At 44.8% G+C, this 25,459-nt stretch overlaps 1 pseudogene across 1 annotated transcript; it reads left to right on the top strand.

The window, feature by feature from the left end:
- Positions 1-23,950, top strand: LOC122542023 (cytochrome P450 2J2-like; annotated as a pseudogene). The gene is made up of 9 exons (XR_015752526.1): positions 1-141; positions 615-769; positions 3,389-3,537; positions 6,805-6,965; positions 9,917-10,090; positions 12,404-12,545; positions 18,480-18,667; positions 22,323-22,464; positions 23,406-23,950. The product of XR_015752526.1 is annotated as a cytochrome P450 2J2-like (transcript).
- Positions 23,951-25,459: the final 1,509 nt, after the last annotated feature.

Below are 25,459 nucleotides of genomic sequence, written 5' to 3'. Positions count from 1 at the left end.
ATGGACAGTGTGAAATTCTTGTTGGAGATGGATCTTTTTCGCTGGCTCCGGCTTTTCAATCTGCAAACTCTGTTGATTTTCCTGGCTGTGTCTCTAATGGTGTCCTTTCTGATTAAAACCCCAGGAAGCCGAGTGGCAGCTGTGAGGCAGCAGTGCTAACCACTGCGCCATCCAACTTGGCGGAGCTCAACTCAAAACCGGTTTCAAAGACTGGGCGATAGGAATTCAACAGGGACTGGGTTGCTGGGGAGGGAGGGGAGGTGGTGTGAGTGTTGTAGAAAACTCGACCTCCGAATGGTCAGAGACTGAAAGCTGCTGTGTTGGGGGTCCTGTTGACTGGTTAGAATCTGGACTAGGAAATACCTAGACTTGCCATTTCAGGTGGTATTGCCTCCCAGCTCTAAGTTATCTTTGAAGACTTTGAGAGTCCTGACTCACTGAAACCACATTGTGTGCGACTCTGCTGCATAATTCTCTGCAACTTTAGATATGTCTAAAGGTTAGGTCATTATGCAACATTTGATTTCAAACTGCTTATCCAGCAATTTTGGGCAAGTCTGACAGAAATGCACGTAATCTTTACAGGCTCCTTCCCCTCCCTTCTCCACACACAGCTTTTTAAGAAGTACACATGCAGTGCATTATGGATTCCAATTGTTGTCCTCAACGGGTATCAGACCATTCAAGAGGCTCTCGTCCAACACGGTCGAGAATTTGCTGGACGGCCAATTGTCCCCATCATGGAAGAATTGACGAAAGGTCAAGGTATTCATTTTATAAAATCAGTTCATTTCATTTTCCTGCAATGCCCTGGAAATTGGTAACAACATGTTAACCTTTTTACAGCACGGTACAAAATCACAGAGATATTGGTAGATGTGACCAATGGATTTCACTGTTGGTAAATATGAAGTCTACCACTTTGAGTCTAACTAGAATGGAACTGGTTACTTTCTCAATAGTTAAAAGTTGGAAACAGCAGAGAGACAGATCATGATTTTGAACACTGCAACTAGATCCCCTTTCCCCTTAAAGGAACAGTCCCAACTTCTTCAACCTATTGTTATAACGAATCAGTTAAACCAGTACTAATGAAGCCAAGGTTACTGTATGCTTTCTTAGAATGATAGAATCCCCACAGTGTGGGAGCAGGCTGTTTAGCTTATAAAGTTCACACCAACCCTCCAAAGAGCAAACCATTGCCCTACCCTATCCCTATAGCCCTCTATTTATTTGGTCATTCCACCTATCCTGCACAACCCTGTGTACCATGGGGTAATTTAGCACGGCCATTCCACCTATACCTTTGGACTGCGGGAGGAAACCGGATCACCCATCAGAAACCTACACAGACACAGGGAGAACATGCAGACCCCACACAGACAGTCGCCCGAGGATGGAGTTGAACCCAGGTCCCTAGTTCTCTGAGGCAGCAGTGCTAACCACTGAGTCACTGTGCCACCCCCTACTCTTAGCTCTTCACTAAACTTGTCCTGCCAATTTCAATGATTTAAGCACACTTCAAGCAGCTCTCTCTGCTCCTGCACCCCTTCTAGAGGTGTACTCTTTCGTTTACACTGTCTCTCCATGTTCTTCTTATCAACTCTTATTTAGGGTGGCTCGGTGGCACAGTGGTTAGCACCTGCTGCCTCACAGTGCCAGAGACCCAGGTTCAATTCCTGCCTCAGGCAACTGTCTGTGTGGAGTTTGCACATTCTCCCCGGGTCTATGTGGGTTTCCTCCGGGTGCTCTGGCTTCCTCCCACAGTCCAAACATATGCAGGTTAGGTGAATTGGCCGTGCTAAGTTGCCCATAGTGTTTGGTAAAGGGGTAAATGTAGGGGAAAGGGTCTGGGTGGATTGCTCTTTGGAGGGTCAGCGTGGACTTGTTGGGCCGAAGGGCCTGTTTCCACACTGTAAGTGATCTAATATAAACCTGCATGACCTCACAATTCTCCACATCGAATTTCATCTATCACTTCACCAACTTATCTATGTCCTGTTCTGCAGTGTCCTCCTCTTGGTTCAAGTTTCGTATCATCTGTCAGTTTTGAAGTGGTGCTCTGTTCCCCAAGGGCCAGATTATTCCTAGATATCAGGAAGAGTAAGGACTTCAATACTGATGCCCAAACTCCATTACAAACCTATCTAAGGCCAAGAGCATCTATTCCGATTACTCTTCTGTTACTCAGCCAATTTTACATCCATATTGCCACTGTCCCTTCTATCCCACAAGGTAACACTTTGCCTACATGTTTGTTGTGTGACACTGCATTAACTGTGTTCTAGAAGTCCATGTATACTACATTAATACCATTGCCCTCTCTGGTACCTCATCAAAAACTCTACCAGCTAGACATGATTTTAGTTAAACATGACTTTCCCTTAAAAATCCATAGTTAACCCATATTTGTCTGTGTGACCATTAATTTTGTCCGAGATTATTGTTTCTAGAATTTCCTTAGTCACTACAATTAACTTGACTGGTGTGTAGTTTTTATTTAGGTGATCTTTACACCTGCATACAGTTCCAGTCCCCATATTTCGGGAAGGATGTGGAAGCATTGGAAAAGGTGCAGAGGAGATTTACCAGGATGTTGCCTGGTCTGGAGGGAAGGTCTTATGAAGAAAGGCTGAGAGACTTGAACCTGTTCTCATTGGCAAGAAGAAGGCTAAGAGGGGATTTGATAGAGACATACAAGATGATCAGAGGATTAGATAGGGTAGCCAGTGAAAGTCTTTTTCCTAGGATGATGATGTCAGCGTGTACGAGGGGGCATAACTACAAATCGAGGGGTGATAGATTTAAGACAGACGTCAGAGGCAGGTTCTTTACGCAGAGAGTGGTAAGGGCGTGGAATGCCCTACCTGCTAATGTAGTTAATGCAGCCACATTAGGGAGATTTAAACAATCCTTAGATAAGCACATGGATGATGATGGGATAGTGTAGGGGGACGAGCTGAGAATAGTTCACAGGTTGGCGTAACATCAAGGGCCGAAGGGCCTGTTCTGCGCTGTATTATTCTATGTTCTATGTTTTTTGATCTTGGGTGTAAAGTTTACAGTTCTCCAGTCATCAGGCACGACTCATACGTCAAAGGAAGACTGAAAAATTATATCAAATAAAAACCGAAAGAACTGCAGATACTGCAAATCAGAGAGTTAACGTTTCGGGTCAAATGACCTCTCCACTCGACCAGAAACATTGGCTCCGATTTCTCTGTACAGATGATGCCTGTCGCGCTGAGCTTTTCCAGCAATATCTGTTTTTGTTTCTCCTGTTCCTTGATCTATACATCAACTTTGGGTCAAAGCTGTGCTTTTACCTTTCTCATCCTCTGAGATGATGCCAATTGTAATCATTTATACCCTTCTTTCTGTTAAGCACCATCATGGTGCCCTACGGAAGATCTTGGAAACAGCAACGAAGATTTATGCTGACTGTTTTCCGAAACTTTGGCTTAGGCAAAATTGCTTTTGAGGAGAGAATTCTGGAGGAGGCCTGATATTTGACTGAAGTCTTTAAAGCAGAAACTGGTAAGGTCTGTGTATTCTCTCTGCATTGTTTTAAAGCAAACTTGCAGTGATGTTTCCAAACTTTCAAGATTGTCCTCCAGGCTTCAAGACTGTTAATAATCAGGAGATAGTCACAAGCAACTCAGGAAACAAAACATATTGAACAAATAATGTTGCATTTGTTTTTCATTTCCCACAGAACATGGCTCAGCAGTACAGAAGTTGAATATTGTTAAAAAATAAAGTCATGTCGCCAAAGCTTTTTCATCTTGCGCTCATCAGCACAATTAGGAGGATGTGGAAAAAGTGAGGACTGCAGATGCTGGAGATCAGGGTCAAGAGTGTGGTGCTGGAAACGCACAGCAGGTCAGGCAGCATCCGAGGAGCAGGAGAGTCGATGTTTTGGGCATAAGCCCTTCATCATCATCATTTCTGATGCCCGAAATGTCGATTCTCCTGCTTCTCGGGTGCTGTGCTTTTCCAGCAACACACTCTTGACTCTATTAGGAGGGTGTCAGGCATAGAATTGTAGAATCCCTAAAGTGTGAAAGCAGGCCATTCAGCCTATCGAGTCTGCACTGACCCTCTGAAGAGCATTCCATCCAGACTCATCCCCCTCTAACCTTATTCCCTATAACCATTCACGAGAGGTAGGTCTAGCTTCCTTTATCATTGGACCGAAAATACACTGCTGAAGAAAATTCTCCATCTAGCCTGTACATCCCTGGACACTGGGTAATTTCCCATGGCCAATCCACCTAACCTGCACAACTTTGGATTGTGGAAGGAAACTGGAGCACCCAGAGGAAACTAGGTACCGGTGAGTACTGAAGGCTAGGTACCGGTGTGGACATGGGGAGAATGTGCAAACCCCACACGGATAGCCGCCCCAGGGTGGAATCGAACCTGGGTCCCTGGCGCCGTGAGGCATCTTCAGGAGATCGGAGCTGCCTCTCTGACATCAGTGCAAAGACGGGTGGCGTCCATGATGGGGCCTGCTGCTGTCCTCCTCAGGAATCCCAACCATGAGAGTGTTGGAAGGAAGGGTCAATAGCAATGTAATCAAAGTAAAATACCACACTCAACTCAAGCACAAACTATCCCATGTAACGACACTTTTCACCAAATAACCAAAGCCCTCAAATGTCCCTGCAATGGCTGTGCACTGTTGTGCATCAGATAGTTTTAGTTCCCTAATGAATACTGACATCATTTGGCCCAGCCTGTAAATGTGTTCCAAATTCAACCGAAAGAGGCAAGGCTCCACTGGGCAGTAGGTTTACCATTCCTTGCCCATTGCTGCACTTTGGAAATGGCAGACTGTCATATGATGCCCTGATGCTTGGGCCAAGTGCTAGCAAATGGGACTAGAATAATTAAGGAGATCTGGTTGGCATGGACGAGTTGGACCGAAGGGTCTGTTTCCGTGCTGTACATCTCTATGACTCCATGTCAGCTTCGACCAGCTTGTGGTTGGGGTAGTTTCGTGCCACCGCCCTCTATTCTTCACTGGGTCCAAGGGTCCTACCTGCTTCATTATGGTAAAGGAACGCTGTGAGTCTTATTAAGAAGAGGCTGTGGTCTTAAACAAGTCATAGTTTGCTGCGCAATCATTTGTAAGGGATGTGCTGGTGTATTGATGTTATCACTATCCTAGCAATCTAAGTACCCAGGCTAATGTTTTAGAGATGTGTCTTCAAATCCCTCCATGGCAAATGGTGAAATTTGAATCAATGGAAATCTGGTCTCAAAAAACCCAACTGGTTCACTCATATCCCTTAGGGAAGGGAATCTGCCATCCTTATGTGGCCTGTCCTACATTTGACCCCAAACCCATAGCATAGACTTTTCACAGCCCTGTGCAATGGCCTAGCAAGTCACTTGGTTTGAGAGGTATCTTGCGATGGGCAATAAGTGCTGGCCTAGTTAGGGCTAACCCATGTAGAAATGAAGAAAACTTTAAATTACAGCAAATGTTTTATTAACTGGCACCCATTGAGACCAGTATGTTCTGGTTGATCAAATGTTCCAGATAATTAAGAGGTCCACATGACCGCAGCAAACACTGACCACGAGAAACTTCGAGACATCAACATGCCTCATAAAATCCAAGTAAAAACATCAACACACCTCTTAAAAGCAGTGTAACAACACACAGTAATTACCATATATACTCGCGCAATAGTTGTTCTCGTATCTGGAATTTCCCATATAACTCATGTAAACGTCAACCCTAGTTCTTCACAGATAACAGATCCTCATTTATGAGTCAGTCTGCCAGCCATCGTGCTCAGCTCCGGGTTTTCGGAATTACCATAACCCGTTTTTAAAAATTCGTTTAGAGATTAATTGGGCTTTCGCTAATGAAACTGTATGAATTTTGACGGGCATGAATTTCAGCCAGTAAAAGTAGTATCCATGTAATAGTCAACTCCTAACTTTAACCTTAAAATGTCGTCAAAAAAATTTGACTATTATTCGACAAAATGTCAATTCTTCTGCTCCTCGATGCTGCCTGGCTGGCTGTGCTTTTCAAGCACCACATTCTTGCCCCAGCATTACATTCCTATTACTTGAGTATATACGGTAATAGGAACCTAATGCACATGTGAGAGTGTGGTGCTGGAAAAACACAGCAGGTCAGGCAGCATCTGAGGAGCAGGAGAGTCGAGGTTTCAGGCATAAGCCCTTCATCAGGCATGAGGTCTCATTCCTGATGAAAGGCTTATGCTCGAAACGTCGACTCTCCTGCTCCTCGGATGCTGCCTGACCTGCTGTGCTTTTCCAGCACCACACTGTTGACTCTGACCTTCAGCATCTGCAGTCTTCAGTTTCTCCCATGTAATGCAGGAGGGTTTGCACATCACTGTCATAATTTATTTACAGCCTAAATACTCAGATATCATGGTGGATCATGGTATTTGATATATAATTGTTTTGTCAATGTATAAAGAGTAGAGGCTGATAAGGAGCCGGTTAAAACAAAGTTTGCTGAAATCAATTGGTTGCTATTTCGACCACCCCGCTACCTGACAGGATCCTGACATCTTCTGTTTTACTCAATCCAAGAGTAATGGCAAAATCAGATTGGGTGGAACTTGATGTAATCTCCAACATTAACCCTTTGAGCAGCATGACCTGATAGAACATAGACCGTTCCAATGGTATCGGTATCCAGGGACACTTTTGTTACCACTCAGGTCCCAAGCCTGATGGGATTGCAAGTCTGACCTGTGGAGAACTGCTTTGCACTGTCACCTTCACAAAACTCCTTTCCATTTTACACAGGTCAACCCTTTAATCCCTATTCTATAATCACAAGCGCCGTGTCCAATGTGATTTGCTCTGTTGTCCTCGGGGAGCGTTTTCATTATGAAGACCAGACATTCACACGGCTCACACACTTGATCGATGAAAGCATGAAAATGCAGATAAGTAAATGGGCTCAGGTAAAATTAAAATAAACTCTCTTTGCTTCGGGATTGGAAACCCTCCTTACTGACATAGAAATATTGGTGTCAAATAGTCGGTTGATAAAAACTGCTACATTGGGACTGCTTGAACATATTCAGCTCCTTCAATCTGTTCAGACAATTAAATAGAATCTTGAAATCATAGAAAGCCCACTACACAGTAAGATACCATTCGGCCCATCACATCTGTGCCAGCACTCTGCCAAAGCGACTCAGCTAGTCCCATGCCCTTGCCTTTTCCCTGTATCCTTTCATTTCTGTTTAAACAATAATCCAAATATCTCTGGAAATCCATAATTATACCTGCCCCCACCACACTTTTAGGCAGCACATTCTTGATCTGTAAGCACTCATTGCATTCGAACTATTTTGCTTTGCCTTACTTTTGGTTCCTTTGTCAGTCACATTAAGTTCGTGCCCACTGTTCTGAACCCTTCCATCAACAAAGGAACTTGGAGCAAGAGTATGCAATTCAACCCTTTGAGTCCCCTGCACCATTTAACGTGATCATGGCCCATCCTATCCCGGTTTCAACTCCCCATAGCCCTTTATTCTGTTTTTCATCCAAATATATCTATTTCTTTCTTGAATCTGCTGATTGACTCTGCCTCCACTGCACTCTGCGGCAGTGGGTTCCACAGATTCACAACCCTCTGGGAGAAGTAGCTTCTCTTCATCTCAGTCTAAAACCTACCTCCTCTCACTCTATATCTGTGACCTCTCGTTCGACACTGTCCCACAAGGGGAAACATCTGTTCCACCTCCACCTTATCACTTCAGCATTTTATATATCTCAGTCAGTGAATACAACTGCTCCTCATATGACAGCCCTTTCAGCCCTGGAGTCAACCTGGTGACCCTCCTCCGAACTGCCTCCAGTGCCACCACATCCTTCCTCAAGTAAAGAGACCAAAACTGGACGCAATATTCCAGCTATGGTCTCACCGATGCATTATATAATTGTAACAACACTTTTATAATTGAGTCGTTTTGCAATAAATGCTAAGTGGGCATAGGTTGAGGGCAAGAGGGGAAAGTTAGAAGGGACCTAAGGGGCAACGTTTTCACACAGAGGGTGGTGCATGTGTGGAATGAGCTGCCAGAGGAAGTGGTGGAGGCTGGTACAATTATAACATTTAAGAGACATCTGGATGGGTATTTGAATAAGAAGGGTTTGGAGGAATATGGGCCAAGCACTGGCAAATGGGACTATATTAGATTAGGATGTCTGGTCGGCATGGACGGGTTGGACTGAAGGGTCTGTTTCCGTCTCTATGACTCTAACAGGAGCATCTTCTGCCTATCTCCATGATTTTGGATGCAAGCATCAAAGTCTGATTCAATTTTCTTCTCTAAAGAGAACAGCTCCAGCTTCTTAAATCTATCCATGTGACTAGAGTTCCTCACCTCTTTCTTTCTCCTTTGGCACTCCTTCAGGTGTCAAAAGGGATTTGCTCCCTCTCCGTGGTGTCCTCCCAGTAATTGCGGTTTTTTTGAATTTCAATAATATATTTCATTCATAAAAAAACCCTTTCCATGCATACACAGTCACTGAAGCAGTTTTGTGCAGCCTTTGCACATGAAGTACAAGCAAACATCAGAATTTGGCTTTCCCAGAAGTTGCACATGAACCCAAGGCATTTATTCCCTATCCTAGACTATATTAGAGACACCAAGAGGATCTCAGAACTGAATGGACCCCCATTGTACTTTGGCAGTAAGACCTCAGACAGTTGTCTTTCCCCTTGGCAGCACTGCCCCAAAATTCAGTGCGTCCCTCAGCGCATAGTTCTGGACCTTGGGATGCACCAGACTGGAACACTCCTCCCAGCAATCAGTTGCCATTGTAGAGCTCAGAATAGAGCACTTGTTTAGAGAGTCTTGTCATAGAGTCATAGAGATGTACAGTATGGAAACAGAGCCTTCGGTCCAACTTGTCCACGCCGACCAGATATCCCAACCCAATCTAGTCACACCTGCTAGCACCCAGCCTATATCCCTCCAAACCCTTCCTATTCATATGCCCATCCAGATGCCTTTTAAATGTTGCAATTGTACCAGCCTCCATCACTTCCTCTGGCAACTCATTCCATACATGTACCACACTCTGTGTGAAAATGTTGCTCCTTAGATCTTTTTCATATCTTTCCCCTCTCACCCTAAATCTATGCCCTCTAGTTCTAGACCCCTCCACCCCAGGGAAGACACTTTATCTACTTATCCTATCTATGCCCCTCATGATTTAATAAACCTCTATAAGGTCACCCCTCAACCTCCGACGCTCCAGGGAAAACCGCCCTAGCCTGTTCAGCCTCTCCCTATAGCTCAAATTCTCCAACCCTGGCAACATCCTTGTAAATCTTTTCTGAACTCTTTCAAGTTTCACAACATCCTTCCGATAGGAAGGAGACCAGAATTGCACGCAATATTCCAACAGTGGCCTAACCAATGTCCTGTACAGCCACAACATGACCTCCCAACTCCTGTACTCAATGCTCTGACCAATAAAGGAAAGCATACCAAACGCCTTCTTCACTATCCTATCTACCTGCGACTCCACTTTCAAGGAGCTATGAACCTGCACTCCAAGGTCACTTTGTTCAGCAACACAAGTGTATAAATCCTGCTAAGATTTGCTATCTCAAAGTGCAGCACCTCACATTTATCTGAATTAAACTCCATCTGCCACTTCTCAGCCCATTGGCCCATTTGATCAAGATCCAGTTGTAATCTGAAGTAACCTTCTTCGCTGTCCACTACACCTCCAATTTGTGTGGGCCTATGATAGCTGCCCAATACAGTTGGTTGTGACTGACCAGTGCCTCCAAACTGGGGATATTGGCCCGCGAGAAGACTCACACGTCTCGTGACTGACTGTATTGGAGAATCAGAATCACAGGTGCTAATTCTCTGGTGTTTTCTACTAGATTTATAACGTTGCTCCAATCATTGGCTATATCCCTGGGCCTCATCAGAGGCTGTTCAAAGTCCAGGCAGAAATTGACGCCGTTATTCAGGATTTCATCCAGCAACACAAAGATACACTGCATGGTGAAGAGGTCAGAGATTTCATCTATGCTTATTTGCTGGAAATGAAGAAGGTGAGAAGAGGGCACATTTTCCAGTGTTAGTGGGTCTGTATGTGCAATAGGCTGGAGCATTGTGATTTGACCTTGTGCCTTTGGGCCCAGTTAAGACTAACGGCTTCAAATGCTTATCAATTTAGCGGTAAGGTATCATTAGTGGGTGGCACAGTGGTTAGCACTGCTGCCTCACAGCGCCAGAGACCCGGGTTCAATTCCCGCCTCAGGCGCCTGACTGTGTGGAGTTTGCACGTTCTCCCCATGTCTGTGTGGGTTTCCTCCCACAGTCCAAAAATGTGCAGGTTAGGTGAATTGACCATGCTAAATTGCCCATAGTGTTAGGTGAAGGGGAAAAATGTATGGGTGGGTTGCACTTCGGCGGGTCAGTGTGGACTTGTTGGACCAAAGGACCTGTTTCCACACTGTTAGTAGTCTAATCTATTTCCTAACAGGTGTGAAGCCAAACGTGAAATGTCTACAGTATAATCTCTCCCATGAGGAGGGATTGTTTCAACTGGGCCTGGGATCAACAAGATTTGTCTGTAACACATGTCAGATGTAGAAAGCCCAAAATCTAAAGGCAGCCATTTAAGGAATGCGGCACTGAGGCAAGGAATCAAATAATATTGAGATGAGCTGTTGTGTGACCTAGCTCCAGACACGAGATAACTTCAAACCATTTCAAGTTCAAGTACAACATGATGGACACCATTTAGGGGAAGTGATGAACTATAGTGGTATTGTTGCTAGACTATTAATCCAAAATTTTACCTTTTATTAATCCAAAGACCAGCGTCAGGTTCTGGGTTCAAATTTCTGCCACGGCAGATGGTGGAATTTGAATTTAATAACATTATGGAATTAAGAGTCTAGCAACGACCCATTGTTAAATGAAACCCATCCGGTACACTAATGTCCTTTGGGGAAGGAAACTACCATCCTTACCCAGTATAGTCTACATGTAACTCCAGACCTGTGTCATTTACCCTGTGGGCAATTAGGGATGGACAGTAAATGCAGGTCCAGCCAGTGATGCCAACATCCCATGAACGAACAAAAAAGATAAACTCTCTATAAGAGAGCGTTAAGGGGTGGGCATGGTGGCTCAGTGGTTAGCACTGCTGCCTCACAGTGCCAGGGATCCACGTTCATTTCCCACCTCGGGCGACTGTCTGTGTGGAGTTTGCACATTCTCCCCCTGTCATTTGGGTGTTCCGGTTTCCTTCCACAATCCAAAGATGTGCAGGTCAGGTGGATTGGCCATGTTAATTTGCCCATAGTTTAGGTGCATTAGTCAGGGGTATATATAGGGTAGGGGAATGGGTCTGGGTGGGTTACTCTTCGAAGGGTCGGTGTGGACTTGTTGGGCCAAAGGGCCTGTTTCCATACTGTAGGGAATCTATTCTAATCTAATCTAACTTGGAATCTGAGATCCTGGAGATTATGTGACAATGAGAGGCTGTCCCTATCCAGCCACTGCCTCAGCTGCATAAACAAATCTGAACAAACAGCTTTAGCTGAAGATGTAGAGGACCAGTAAGATGGTATAAGTACAAGGTGTTTCCAATTTGGAAGCTGACTTAATCCACTTTGTAAACCAGATCCTCAAATGAACCAATGATATTGTACAAAAACCAAACAATTTATCAATGGCTAGGGTTGTGGAGTAGCCAAGATTAAAGGCAGCAGACTCTGTACTAAAGGCAGAATTTTTTGATAAGTAGTAAAAGATCTACAGGTAACAGGATGAAAAAGATTTATGCAATGAATCAGAAATGCAATTGTCCAAAACGGTGGCAGGGAGCAGACTGGGGTAATTGATATAAGGAAATTAGATAGATATTTCGAAAGGCTAAACCTTGCAGAATGAAACAGAAAGAGCAGGAGGGCTAATTGGAAAGTTCTCTCATGGGGTCAGCACAGTGGTCTCTTTCTGTGCAGTAATGGTATATGATTAAGCAGAAATTGAAATCCTTATCCTGATTGGGTGGACTTCAATGGGTTTGACTTGTTCTTACATTCCAACCCATTAGTTTGTTGCTTTGGTGGGTATTAGGATTGCTGATGTTAAATATGTGAAAGGGCCATTGTGCTGATTGGAGTGAGGTTAGCCAGATGGGCCTAATAGAATTGGAGTTCTCCGACTGGGGTTATTAATCTGGTCCGATCAGGGAGCCCTGGCTGACAGATATAAATTGAAATGTCAGGATTCTCTTCACTCAGAGAGCTGGCTCTGAGGGAGTCAGACCAGTGTCAAGGACACTGTAAATAAAAGGTGACTTAGTGACGGGATACTGTGCAGTTATTTCAGTGATGACCTTCACTTTGCAGGAGGAGACTTCTCCCAACTCTTGCTTGACTGAGGGAAACCTGTTCCATGATGTCAATGAACTGTTCATCGCTGGCACTGAAACTGCAGCCACTACTCTGCAATGGGCCATTCTGTACATGATGGCTTTCCCAGATGTACAAGGTAACACTGGGCCTTGAATTACTAAACAGTGGCTGCATCTACCAACTGCTCATGACAGGAGTCTAAAAAAGGAAGGTGTTTCGGAATTCTCATGCCGCTCCGTTTTACACTTTGTGTCCTCCAAAGTAAATGCATACATGTGCACATTCTAGTCAGGAGCTGACCCAAATCCCATAAGGGAATAGGAACGAGGATAGAAAAATGTAGTGCTGGAAAAGCACAGGAGGTCACAAGATGAGGAGTATCACAACGCAAGGAGTATCAGAAATAAGGTGGGTGAACTTAAGGCGTGGATCGGTACCTGGGACTATGAGGTTGTGGCCATCACGGAAACGTGGATAGAAGAGGGACAGGAATGGTTGATGGAGGTTCCTGGTTACAGATGTTTCAGTAAGATTAGGGAGGGTGGTAAAAAAGGAGGGGGGGTGGCGTTGCTAATTAGAAATGGTATAACGGCTGCAGAAAGGCAGTTCGAGGGGGATCTGCCTTTGGAGGTAGTATGGGCTGAAGTCAGAAATAGGAAAGGTGCAGTCACCTTGTTGGGTGTTTACTATAGACTCCCCAATAGCAGCAGAGATGTGGAGAAACAGATTGGGAAACAGATTTTGGAAAGGTGCAGAAGCCACAGGGTAGTAGTCATGGGCGATTTCAACTTCCCAAATATTGATTGGAAGCTCTTTAGATCAAGTAGATTGGATGGGGCAGTGTTTGCGCAGTGTGTCCAGGAAGCTTTCCTAACTCAGTATGTAAATTGTCCGACCAGAGGGGAGGCCGTATTGGATTTGGTACTCGGTAATGAACTGGGACAAGTGATGGGCTTGTTAGTGGGTGAACATTTTGGTGATGGTGACCACAATTCAGTGACTTTCACCTTGGTTATGGAGAGAGATAGGTGCGTGCAACAGGGTAGGTTTTACAATTGGGGGAACGGTAATTACGATGCTGTAAGAAGGATCTGAGGAGCATAAGTTGGGAGCATAGGCTGTCAGGGAAGGATGTCGTGGAAATGTGGAACTTTTTCAAGGAACAGATACGACGTGTCCTTGATATGTATGTACCTGTCAGGCAGAAAAGAAATGGTCGTGTGAGGGAACCTTGGTTGACGAGGGAGGTTGAATGCCTTGTAAAGAGGAAGAAGAAGGCTTACATAAGGTTGAGAAAACAGGGTTCAGACAGAGCAGTGGAGGGACACAGGATAGCCAGAAGGGACCTGAAGAAAGGGATTAGGAGAGCTAAGAGAGGGCATGAAAAATCTTTGGCGGGTAGGATCAAGGATAACCCAAAGGCATTTTATGCGTATGTGAGAAACATGAGAATGACGAGAACGAGGGTAGATCCGATCAATGACAGTAGTGGGAGACTGTGTATTGAGTCGGAAGAGATAGGAGAGGTCTTGAATGGTACTTTTCTTCAGTATTTACGAACGAGAGGGACCGTATTGTTGAAGAGGAGAGTGTGAAACGGACTGGTAAGCTAGAGGAGACACTTGTTAGGAAGGAAGATGTGTTGGACATTTTGAACAACTTGAGGATAGACAAGTCCCCCGGGCCTGACAGGATTATGTGGGAAGCAAGAGAGGAAATTGCAGTACCGTTGGCAATGATCTTTTCGTCTTCACTGTCAACGGGGGTGGTACCAGGGGACTGGAGAGTGGCGAATGTTGTGCTCCTGTTCAAAAAAGGGAATAGGGATAACCCTGGGAATTACAGGCCAGTTAGTCTTACTTCGGTGGTATGCAAAGTAATGGAAAGGGTACTGAGGGATAGGATTTATGAGTATCTGGAAAGACACTGCTTGATTAGGGACAGCCAGCACGGATTTGTGAAGGGTAGGTCTTGCCTTACAAGTCTTATTGAATTCTTTGAGGAGATGACCAAGCATGTGGATGAGGGTAGAGCAGTGGATGTAGTATACATGGATTTTAGTAAGGCATTTGATTATGTTCCCCATGGTAGGCTTATGCAGAAAGTCAGGAGGCATGGGATAGAGGGAAATTTGGCCAATTGGATAGAAAACTGGCTAACCGGTCGAAGTCAGAGAGTGGTGGTAGATGGTAAATATTCAGCCTGGAGCCCAGTTACAAGTGGAGTTCCGCAGGGATCAGTTCTGGGTCCTCTGCTGTTTGTAATTTGTATTAATGACTTGGATGAGGGAGTCGAAGGGTGGGTCAGTAAATTTGCAGATGATACGAAGATTGGTGGGGAGTTGTGGATAGTGAGGAGGGCTGGTTGTCGGCTGCAAAGGGACTTAGATATGATGCAGAGCTGGGCTGAGGAGTGGCAGATGGAGTTCAACCCTGCCAAGTGTGAGGTTGTCCATTTTGGAAAGACAAATAAGAATGCGGAATACAGGGTTAACGGTAGGGTTCCTAGTGAGGTGGAGGAACAGAGGGATCTTGGGGTCTATGTTCATAGATCTTTGAAAGTTGCCACTCAGGTGGATAGAGCTTGTAAGAAGGCCTATGGTGTATTAGCGTTCATTAGCAGAGGGATTGAATTCAAGAGTCATGAAGTGATGTTGCAACTGTACAGGACTTTGGTTAGGCCACATTTGGAGTACTGTGTGCAGTTCTGGTCGCCTCACTTTAGTAAAGATGTGGAAGCTTTGGAGAGGGTGCAGAGAAGATTTACCAGGATGTTGCCTGGAATGGAGAATAGGTCGTACAAGGATAGGTTGAGAGTGCTAGGCCTTTTCTCGTTGGGACGGTGAAGGATGAGGGGTGACTTGATAGAGGTTTATAAGATGATCAGAGGAATAGATAGAGTAGACAGTCAGAAACTTTTTCCCCGGGTACAACAGAGTGTTACAAGGGGACATAAACTTAAGGTGAAGGGTGGAAGGTATAGGGGAGATGTCAGGGGTGGGTTCTTTACCCAGAGAGTGGTGGAGGCATGGAATGTGCTGCCTGTGGGAGTGGTAGAGTCAGAATCTTTGGTGATCTTTAAGTGGCAATTGGATAGGTATATGGATGGGTGCTTAAGCTAGGATAAATGTTCGGCACAACATCGTGGGCCGAAGGGCCTGTTCTGTGCTGTATTGTTCTATGTTCTATGTTCTATGTTCTATGAGGTGTTTTTACTTTGCAACCTCACATCCCTGTGGACAACTGCTTCAACCGCCCCCACCCAACTCCGCTAAGGACATGCAAGTCCTGGGCCACCTCCACCGCCAAATTCAATCCACCTAACGCATGGAGGAAGAACACCTCGTCTTCTGCCTTGGGACTCTCCAATCACATGCCATCAATGGTGACTTCACCAGTTTCCTCATCTCCCTTCCCTCTGCCTCATCCCAGATCCAGCCCTCTTGACCTGTCCCACCTGTCCATCTTCCCTCCCACCTACCCAATCCACCCTGCCCACCGATCTACCACCATCACCACCCCCCACCTGCATCTACCAATCGCCTTCCTAGCTACCTTCCCCCAGTCCCACCCCTACCCTCCCATTTATCTCTCAGCCCCCTCCCCTACCACATTCCCGATGAAGGGCTTATATCCGAAAGGTTGATTCTCCTGCACCTCAGATGCTGCCTGACTGGCTGTGCTTTTCAACCCTGATCTCCAGCATCTGCAGTCCATACTTTCTCCATAGGAACAACAATAGGTCACTTGGACTCACTAGGCTGTCCCACCATACAACAAGATCTGACGCAGGCCTCAGCTCCTCATAGCCCTCAGCTCCCCAATATTTCAAAACTTTGTCCATCTACTGTTTGAGGTGGAGGTGCCAGTGTTGGACTGGGCTGGACAAAGTCAGAACTCACATGACACCAGGTTATGGTCCAACAGGTATGTTTGAATTCAAAAGCTTTCAGAACGCTGTTCCTTCGTCAGGTGAAGGCACAGTGCACCGAAAGCTTGTGATTTCAAATGAACCTGTTGGGCTATGACCTGGTGTCGAGTGACTTCTGACTTTGACTACCTCCTCTTCCAGTTGTATAGCCTCTACAGATCTTGAGGACAGAGAATTCCAGACATCCTGAGAGGTGAAATTCTTTTGTATCTCAGTTTTAAATAAGTATCACCTTATTCTGTAATTATAGAGTCATAAAGATGTACAGCATGGAAACAAACCCTTCGGTCCAACTCATCCATGCCGACCGGATATCCTAAATTAATCTAGTTCCATTTGCCAACATTTGCCCTATAATACTCTATACCCTTCCGACTCATATCCCCATCCAGATGCCTTTTAAATGCTATAATTGTACCAGCCGCCACCACATTTTCTGGTAGCTCATTCCATACACACACCACCCTCTGCCCCTCAGCTCCCTTTTAAATCTTTCCCTCTCACCTTAAACCTATGCCTTCTCGATTTGGACTCCCCTACCCTGGGAAAACGATCTTGGCTATTCACGCTATCCATCCCCTCTTGACTTGATAAACTTCTATAAAGTCAACCCTCAGCCTCCATTGCTCCAAGGAAAATAGCCCCAGCCTATTAAGCCTCTCCCTGTAACTCAAATCCTCCAACCCTTGTAAATCTTTTCTGAACCCTTTCAGGTTTCGCAACATCTTTCCCAGAGCAGGGAAATCAGAATTCTGTCGCCTAGGTAGAGATTCCCGCACTAGTGGAAACATTTACCATGACAAGCCCCCCGTCAGAATCTCGTATGTTTCAAGAAGGTCATCCCAAATCCTCCTAAAATCTTCTGAACAAAAGACTAACCTGTTTAGCTGCTCTTGATAAATCATCCTCTTCATCTCAGGAATCAGGCCATTGATTGTTTTTGAAGTGTTTCCAATGCCAGTGTATCCTTTCTTAAAAAGGGGGACCAAAATCGCACAGAAATTCCAAAATCGCAGGCCAAAATTGCGTTTGCCTTCTGAATGACTTGCTGCACTTTTATACCAATATACATGTTTCAGGCACAAGAACACCTACATCCCTCTATGTTGCACTTTGTTTTGGAGTCTCTCTCACATTTTCCTCCCAAAGTCCATGATCTCTCACTTCCCTACATTAAACCTCATCTGCCACTCAGGCAATCTATCAATCCCTTTGCAGTTTCCACATATATCCTCATCATAACATTCCCACTTAGTTTTCTATCACCAGAAACATCATATACTGCCTTCTCTAAGTCATTAACGTAGATAGTAAATAATTGGGGTCAAAGCACCCTCCTGATTATCTCTTTCCAACCTGAAGAAGATCCTTGGATCATGATTCCCTATCTTCTGTGTGTTAACCATGTTAATACATTGCCCCTCACAACGTGTATATAACTTTCTCTTCCCCAAAAAATGCAAACATTCCCAAGAATCCATTCTAAACCAAACCATTAGTCTTTAAAGTTTGGGAGAAGATTTGTAGTTCGGGTGCTCGTTGTTGTGGTTCTGTTCGCTGAGCTGGGAATTTGTGTTGCAGACATTTCGTCCCCTGTCTAGGTGACATCCTCAGTGCTTGGGAGCCTCCTGTGAAGTGCTTCTGTGTTGTTTCCTCTGGCATTTAAAGTGGTTTGTCCCTGCCGCTTCCGGTTGTCAGTTCCAGCTGTCCGCTGCCGTAGTCGGAATGTTGGGTCCGGCTCGATGTGTTTGTTGATAGAGTCTGTGGGTGAGTGCCATTCCTCTAGGAATTCCCTGGCTGTTCTCTGTTTGGCTTGTCCTATAATAATAGTGTTGTCCCAGTCAAACTCATGTTGCTTGTCATCTGCATGTGTGGCTACTAAGGATAGCTGGTCGTGTCGTTTCGTGGCTAGCCACGACACCAACTAGCCACGATATGCTCCCAAGCACCGAGGATGTCACCTAGACAGGGGACGAAATGTCTGCAACACAAATTCCCAGCTCGGCGAACAGAACCACAACCATTAGTCTTCATCTGGAAAATTCCGGTGTTTGTTAACAGAACCTGTTACGGTCAATTTGCAAAGCAGGGTCTTTGCATCAACTGTTGTTCCTTTCGACTCTTCTCTCCTACGTAACAGCAAAATGCCACGAGGAGATTGATAAAGTGATTGGTGTCTCTCGTATGCCGACCATGGAGGATGCAGTCAACTTGCCGTACGTCAATGCCGTTATCCACGAGATTCAAAGATGCGGAAATGTGGTACCTCTTGCAGTAGGCCTTGCAGCAACAGAGGACACAAGCTTCAGGGGTTACACAATTAAAAAGGTGACGTTGTTTTTCTCTGTCAGTGTCCAGTTCAGCTGTTTAGTCTTTGACCCTTCTTGGATGAAGGGGTAGAATAAGGTTTTGAGAGAACTTCCATTGATTGACTCCTTGGGACCACAATGCTCACTTGCTGTCGTCCAGGCAACCTGCCAGAACCACAAACCTCGTGGGCAGTTGCAGAGGCTGGATCTCCTCCATTTCTACCTTCTATGATTCCTATAGCTTGACCCTGGATCAAATCAGACGGCTCTATCCTAAAGGTCACCTCCTGCAACAAAGTGTCTGGGTAACTTTCTTCTTGCCTGATGCCTTGTAGTATCTGCAGTTCAATGACCTGGAGCTGAGGATCATTGAACCAGAGACACTGACTATAGCCGTGTTTACATTGGAGGACCCTGGTGCCCATATGCTACAGTACGCTGCAGCTGCAACACATCGCACGCCCTTTATAACACTTTGATTCATGAATTTACTGATTAATTTTTAATCAATGTCCCTAGGCACTGCTGCCTGACAATAAGTTCTTTTTGTTCAATCAATCTTCTATTTGTCCCAGTTGAGATTCCCTAGTTAAGCAGGGTGGCCTGTGGCTCAGTGGTTAGCACTGCTGCCTCACAGCGCCAAGGACCTGGATTCGATTTGACGCTTGGGCGACTGTCTGGAGTTTGTGCGTTCATCCCGTGTCTGCGTGAGTTTCTTCCGGTGCTCCAACATCCTCCCACAGTTCAAAGATGTGCAGGTAAGTGTGGATTATGCAGGCTATGTGGATTGGCCATGGGAAATGTAGGGATGGGTCTGAGTGGGATGCTGTTGGGAGGGTCAGTATGGTCTCAATGGGCTGAGTTGCCTACACACTGTAGGGATTCTATAAGATTAATCATCAGCTAACCATCTATCTGATTTGATGTCATGTCTCACCTTGGTTTTTATTCTCTGAAACACGGGTTTTGAATGGCTTTTGGCAGCAGTAGTGGGGACCACACTGTCCCTAGTCTGTTTTTGCCTTTGGTGTTTGCTGACTGAAGTCTCACTTTCTCTGCATTGTTTAGCCGCTACTGCAAGTCCTGTTCTTTCCCGCTGTCTTTGGCCTTCCTCTTTTACATTACTCAACAAAATTAAGCCTCATAGAATTTAATTAACATCCCCTACAGAAGACAGATTCCTCTGTGTGAATGTACGTAGTTTCTCTCGAACCACATGGCAAAACTGATGGATAATCTTAAACTGCATGTGGTTGTGATTATTAGCCAACTCCGGATTGTGTGGCTAGTGCTGCCTAACTGTATAATCATACCTAATGATTGACACTGTGCGAGTTTGGTAGGCATGGGCTGTTCGTGTCCAGTCAACACTGTTCAATCCTGAGTGTGCTCGGACTTACACCAATGATCAGTTGGATTCCCCCTGTGGCTTGCCCGAAGTTGCAGGCAGCTACATAAATTCATACACAGGGCTCTGTCCTCTGCAGGCAAAATGCACCTGGTCACACATTGCCTGTCTTCGGAATGAACCAAAAGCATGAGGGACCCAATTGATCCCGGTGGCATTGCCCATCACAATGCCTTGACCAATTGGAATCAACTTGCCAACCAATCAGCACCATTTTCTCCTGCAGAGTAAATTGTTGCTCCCTTTGAAATTTGGCAATCTTGCATCTGTCCTGTTGAGTTCCAGGTGAAACATTTTAGCAACGTGTCTTATTTCTGCGGCAGTAATCAATTTGGAACACCAAGTATCCTTGTTCAGTAGCTAGATAACTGGAATGTGGTGCAGAATTAAATCAACAGCATGGGTTCAATTTCTGTATCAGCTGTGATAAATCACAGAGGCCCTGCACCTCACCTTACCCTGAGCTTATAGAACAATTACTTTCAATCTATTGTCTCTCTTGAATTTGTCTTTTGTAGACTTTGGCTCCATACCATACCACTGCCAATTGATGAAGATACATTGACCCCATTCCTATTGAGCCCCTGACTATCCTTCCAGGCCCCTGTACTATTGATACCTAGGGTTACTGACCCATCTTGAATGACTGGGGGTCCACTGACATCAGTACTAGTCCTCTGATGGTCAAAGAGAGCATCCTTGGGAGATTTCATTAATAGGATTTGGCATTGCGGGCCAAACCAGAATTTTCTCCCATCCCTAATTTTCCAGAGGACAGTTCAGAATGATCACCATTGCTGTGGGTCTGCAGTCACATGTAATCCAGACTCAGATAAGGACTATAGTCTCCTTCCCTAAAGGACATTAGTGAACCCAATGGGTTTCTTTTAATGACAATTGGTAATGGTTACATGGTCACCATTAGTCCAGCTTTTCATTCCAGAATTGTATTGGGTGGCAGATTGGCTCAGTGGTTAGCACTGCTACCTCACAGCGTAAGGGGCACAGGTTCGATTCCATCCTTGGGTCATTGTCTGTGTGGAGTTTGCACATTCTCTCTCCCCAACCTGTGTGGGTTTCCTCCCACAGTCCAAAGATGTGCAGGTGACATGGACTGGCTACAAAAGTGTGGGGTTTTAGGGTTAGGAAAGGGTGGGGTCTGGGTGGCATGCTCTTCAACTGATCATTGTTGACTCAGTGGGCCGAATGGCCTCTTTCCACAGTGTATGATGTATTGAATACGTATTTCAGTACCTGTCTTGGTGAGATTTGAATCTATGTCCTCAGAACATTAGCCTGGGATTCTAGTAGACTAGCCCAATGGCCTTACCATTGCAGCTGGGTAGGCAACATTAAAATCGAATTTTAAACAGACCAGTCAATGTATTCAGGAGATCCGTCAGGGTGACCTACATTTGTTTATATGTTCGTTTCCAATTTGTTCTAGAGTCATTGAGTCATTTGGCCGGAAACAGGCCCTTCACTCCAACTCGTCCATGCCAACTAGTTTCCCAAACTGAACTAGACCCATTTGCCAGCATTTGGCCCATATCCCTCTAAACTTTTCCCATTCATGTACCTGTCCAAATGTCTATTAAATGTTAAAGCTGTACCTGCATCTATCCATTCCTCCTACCTCTGTGTAAAAACATTGCCCCTCAGCATCCTTTTAAGTTTCTCACTTTAAATCTATGCTCTCTAATTTTCAACTCTATGAACTTTGGAAATAGACCTTTACTGTCACCTTATGTATGCCCCACGTGATTGCATAAACCTCTATAAGATCACCCATTAACCTCCGATGTTCCAGGGAAAAAAGTCCTACCCTGTTCAGCCTTTCCTTATGACTGAAACCCTCCAGTCCCGGTCTCATCTTTGTAAATCTTTTTTGCAGTTTCCAGTGTAACAACATCCTTCCTAAAGCAGGGCGACCTGAATTGTAGGCAGGGATCCAAGTGTCGCCTTATCAATGTCTTGTACGTCCGCAACATGACCTCCCAACTCCTGTAGTCAGTGCTGTGACCATATGAAGGCAAATGTGCCAAACGCCTTCTTCATTGCCCTGTCTATGTGTGACTCAAGCAATTTGTTTTTTGTTCCTGACTCCCAGTTCCTGCAGTTCTTTTTGTTTATTTAACAAGCTGACTGCGATGGTAAATGTTGCTTCCCATTAGGTACAGTACTTATCCGTGGCGTGAGGAAGCGATGATGGGTTAACTCTTTCAGTTCTGTAACTCACTGCAAATATTTTCTTCTGTTTTTGCAGGGAACCTTGGTCTTATTAAACATGGAGTCAGTTTTGTCTGAAGAAAAGCGATGGTGGGACCCGAAGCATTTCAATCCGGAGAACTTCCTGAAAGAAAATGGGGAATTCTTTAAGCCAGTTGCATTTATTCCATCTTCATTGGGTGAGTAGGTTCTTGACATGGCCGGCAGTCCTGTTGATAATCTGCTGTTTAAGTGGTAACCTCCAACAAGAAGGCGGGCACAATCTCCCTTACACCATATTCTTTCTCCAGTCAGAGTTGGAGTTTACAGTATTCAGCCTCCTGCAGAGTTTCCCTCTGTCCTTGCTGTGCGGAAATCTTAGGATCATCCAAAGCTCCTCTACACGGTTCCTAGCTCATACTTCGCCCTCACCTTCCCTGCCACCAGTGCCTCCTTGTCAAATTTCTCACCCTTGTTTCCTAATCTCTCCATTGGCTTGGCCGCATCCCTCCATCTCTATAACCTTCTCCAAAGACATGTCCTCTGAGAGCCCTGCGTTCTTCCAATCCTGATCTCTTATTCATTCCCACTTCCTCCACCTTGCCATTGATGGCTGAACATTCCAGATTCCAATGCTCTGGAATCCTGTCCTCAACCACATCCACCTGCCTCTTCTCCTTGAAAACACTCCTTAAAACCTACAACCCCATCAATCCTATGGTCAGTTATCTTATTTAGCTCAGCATCAAATTCTGTCTGTTAATGCTCTTGTGAAGTGCTTTGACCTGTTAATGATGCAAGTATGTGTGGGTGTTGGGAGCTGACCACAAGAGCATTGAAGTAGTCAAGGGGGGTAACAAAATCTTTTCAGTTGCAAGAGAGCTGAGACAAGGCTAAAGACAGATGACGCTACAAAGGTAGAAGTAAATGGCTTAGCAATGGAGGGGATATGGGCAAGAAACTCAGCTCAGGAATGAACACGGTACCTAGGGACAGAATAATGCTAAAATGTTACACTACATAGTATTTCATTATCTGCTGACAACATGATTCACAATGTAGCTTGGACACTAAGATCACTCTAAGATGGTTCAAGTTAGATTTATTTTTCATCTTGACTCATTAATGTTGAATTTTCTAGGTCTGCGAGCGTGCCCAGGAGAAAAACTGGCCAGAATGGAGTTATTTCTGTTTTTTACCGTTCTCCTTCAGAATTTTGAGTTCCAGTGACCTGACAAGACATCTCCTCCAAACGTGCAGGGAATATACAGATTGACACTAGCACCACAACCATACAAGATGGCAATAAGATGCAGAAATGCGCAAGATGGTGAACCACAACCAATCTTAGGGGCCGTCCACTTGATGGTGTCAGATCAACTATCAACATTTTGTTTCTCTTCATGATTCCTCTTGAGATTTTTGGGTCACTTTTTGATTACTTGAGGCCCCCTTTTTTTGGACATCTAATCTTCCATTGTCACTAACTCATTTATGAGGTGCTTCAGTCAGGACCTAACACCAACTCCTGTATTTGTATTGAGGTACAGGCCATTTGGAATCAGAATCGGAAGAATTCACCTTGAAAGAAATTCATCTCTCCATTAAATTAAGTGTCACAAAATATGCAGAGGGGAGGCAATAGCCGAGAGGTTTCATTGTTGGACCATTTGCCTTGATGATGGAAGTCTGGAGCCCATTTGGAGTCCAAACTTACCATTGGCTTTGAGGGGTTATATACCAATGGCAGAGACTTTGATAGCTGATCTGAGAGCTCCCAGTTCCAATACAGGTGCTCACTATGCAGTTGCCTCCTAACCCAAGATGAAAGGGTACTTCTGAATTTTTACAGGGGCTATTGTGGTGCAGTTGTTATGTCGCTAGTCTGAGCCGGGAGACTGGCATAAGGGTGGTAGAGATAGAGGTATTTAGATGTATGCTTGCGATGCTAAGTATCAGACAAACACTGGAAAATGGGATGAGAATAATGAGGTGATTGTTTTTGGTCAGCGTGGATGACAGCCTTTTCTGTGCTGTCGATCTTTAAGCCTCCATGGCTCTGAGTCGAAGTATTATTTACTTCAGTACTCCATTAATCACTTTGAATCGTGTAATTTGTAGAGTCATTGAGTTTAGAAACAGACCCTTTGGTCCAACTCATCCAAGCTGACCAGATAACCCAATCTGACCTCATCCCATTTGCCAGCATTGGCCCATATCCCTCTAAACCCTTCCTGTTTACATACCCAGCCAGACACCTTTTAAAAGCTGTAAATGTGCCAGCCTCCACCACTTCCTCTGGCAGCTCATTCCATATACGCACCACACTCTGCATGCATTACACCCAGTGAATGCAACTTGAGTAAAATCTAGGATCTTAGGAGCAGTATTATGTTTCTTCTTTTCAGTATTGAATTTAATTATATCAAGATCATTATTAGATCAATGTTTCCTTACTATTAGATAATTAAAGAAGTATTCCTCATCGCTCATTAATGCAGTGTATTGCTTGAGAAAATTATCAAAATTCACTCCCAGTTTCCATGGAAAGTAAAGTCTCCCATTAAAACATTTTTGTTGTTACCGTAAACTATTCTGATTATTGAATCAATGCATTCTGCAACTTCACTACAGTTCCTAAAAGGTTTGCAGACAATTCTCATTATAGTTTTAGATCCTCTCTTTTGCACAGTGTAGAGTCATAGGGTTATAGAGTTGTGCAGCAAAGAAACAGACCCTTCTGTCCAACAGGTCCATGCTGACCAGGTATCCTAAATTAATCTCATCCCATTTGCCAGCATTTGGCCCATATCTCTCTAAACCCTTCTTATTCATATATCCATCCAGATGCCTTTTAAATGTTGTAATTGTACCAACCTCCACCACATCTTCTGGCAGCTCATTCCATCCACGTACCACCCTCTGTGTGAAAATGTTGTCTCTTAGGTCCCTTTTATATTTTTCCCCTCTCACCCTAAACCCATGCCTCTAGTTCTGGACTCCCCCACCCCTAGGGAATTGACCTTGTCTATTTATCCTATCCATGCCCCTCATGATTTTATAAACCTCTGTAAAGTCACCCCTCAGCCTCTGATGCTCCAGGGGAAACAGCCCCAGCCTATTCAGCCTCTCCCTATAGCTCAATTCCTCCAACCCTGGCAACATCCTTGTAAATCTTTCCTGAACCCTTTCAAG

This window comes from Chiloscyllium plagiosum, unplaced genomic scaffold (assembly GCF_037043375.1).
Source record: "Chiloscyllium plagiosum isolate Xiang-an unplaced genomic scaffold, Cpla_swu_hap1 HiC_scaffold_33, whole genome shotgun sequence".
NCBI lineage: Eukaryota > Metazoa > Chordata > Chondrichthyes > Orectolobiformes > Hemiscylliidae > Chiloscyllium > Chiloscyllium plagiosum.
The sequence above is the reverse complement of the archived record's forward strand: the minus strand, read 5'-3'. Positions and strand labels throughout refer to the sequence as shown.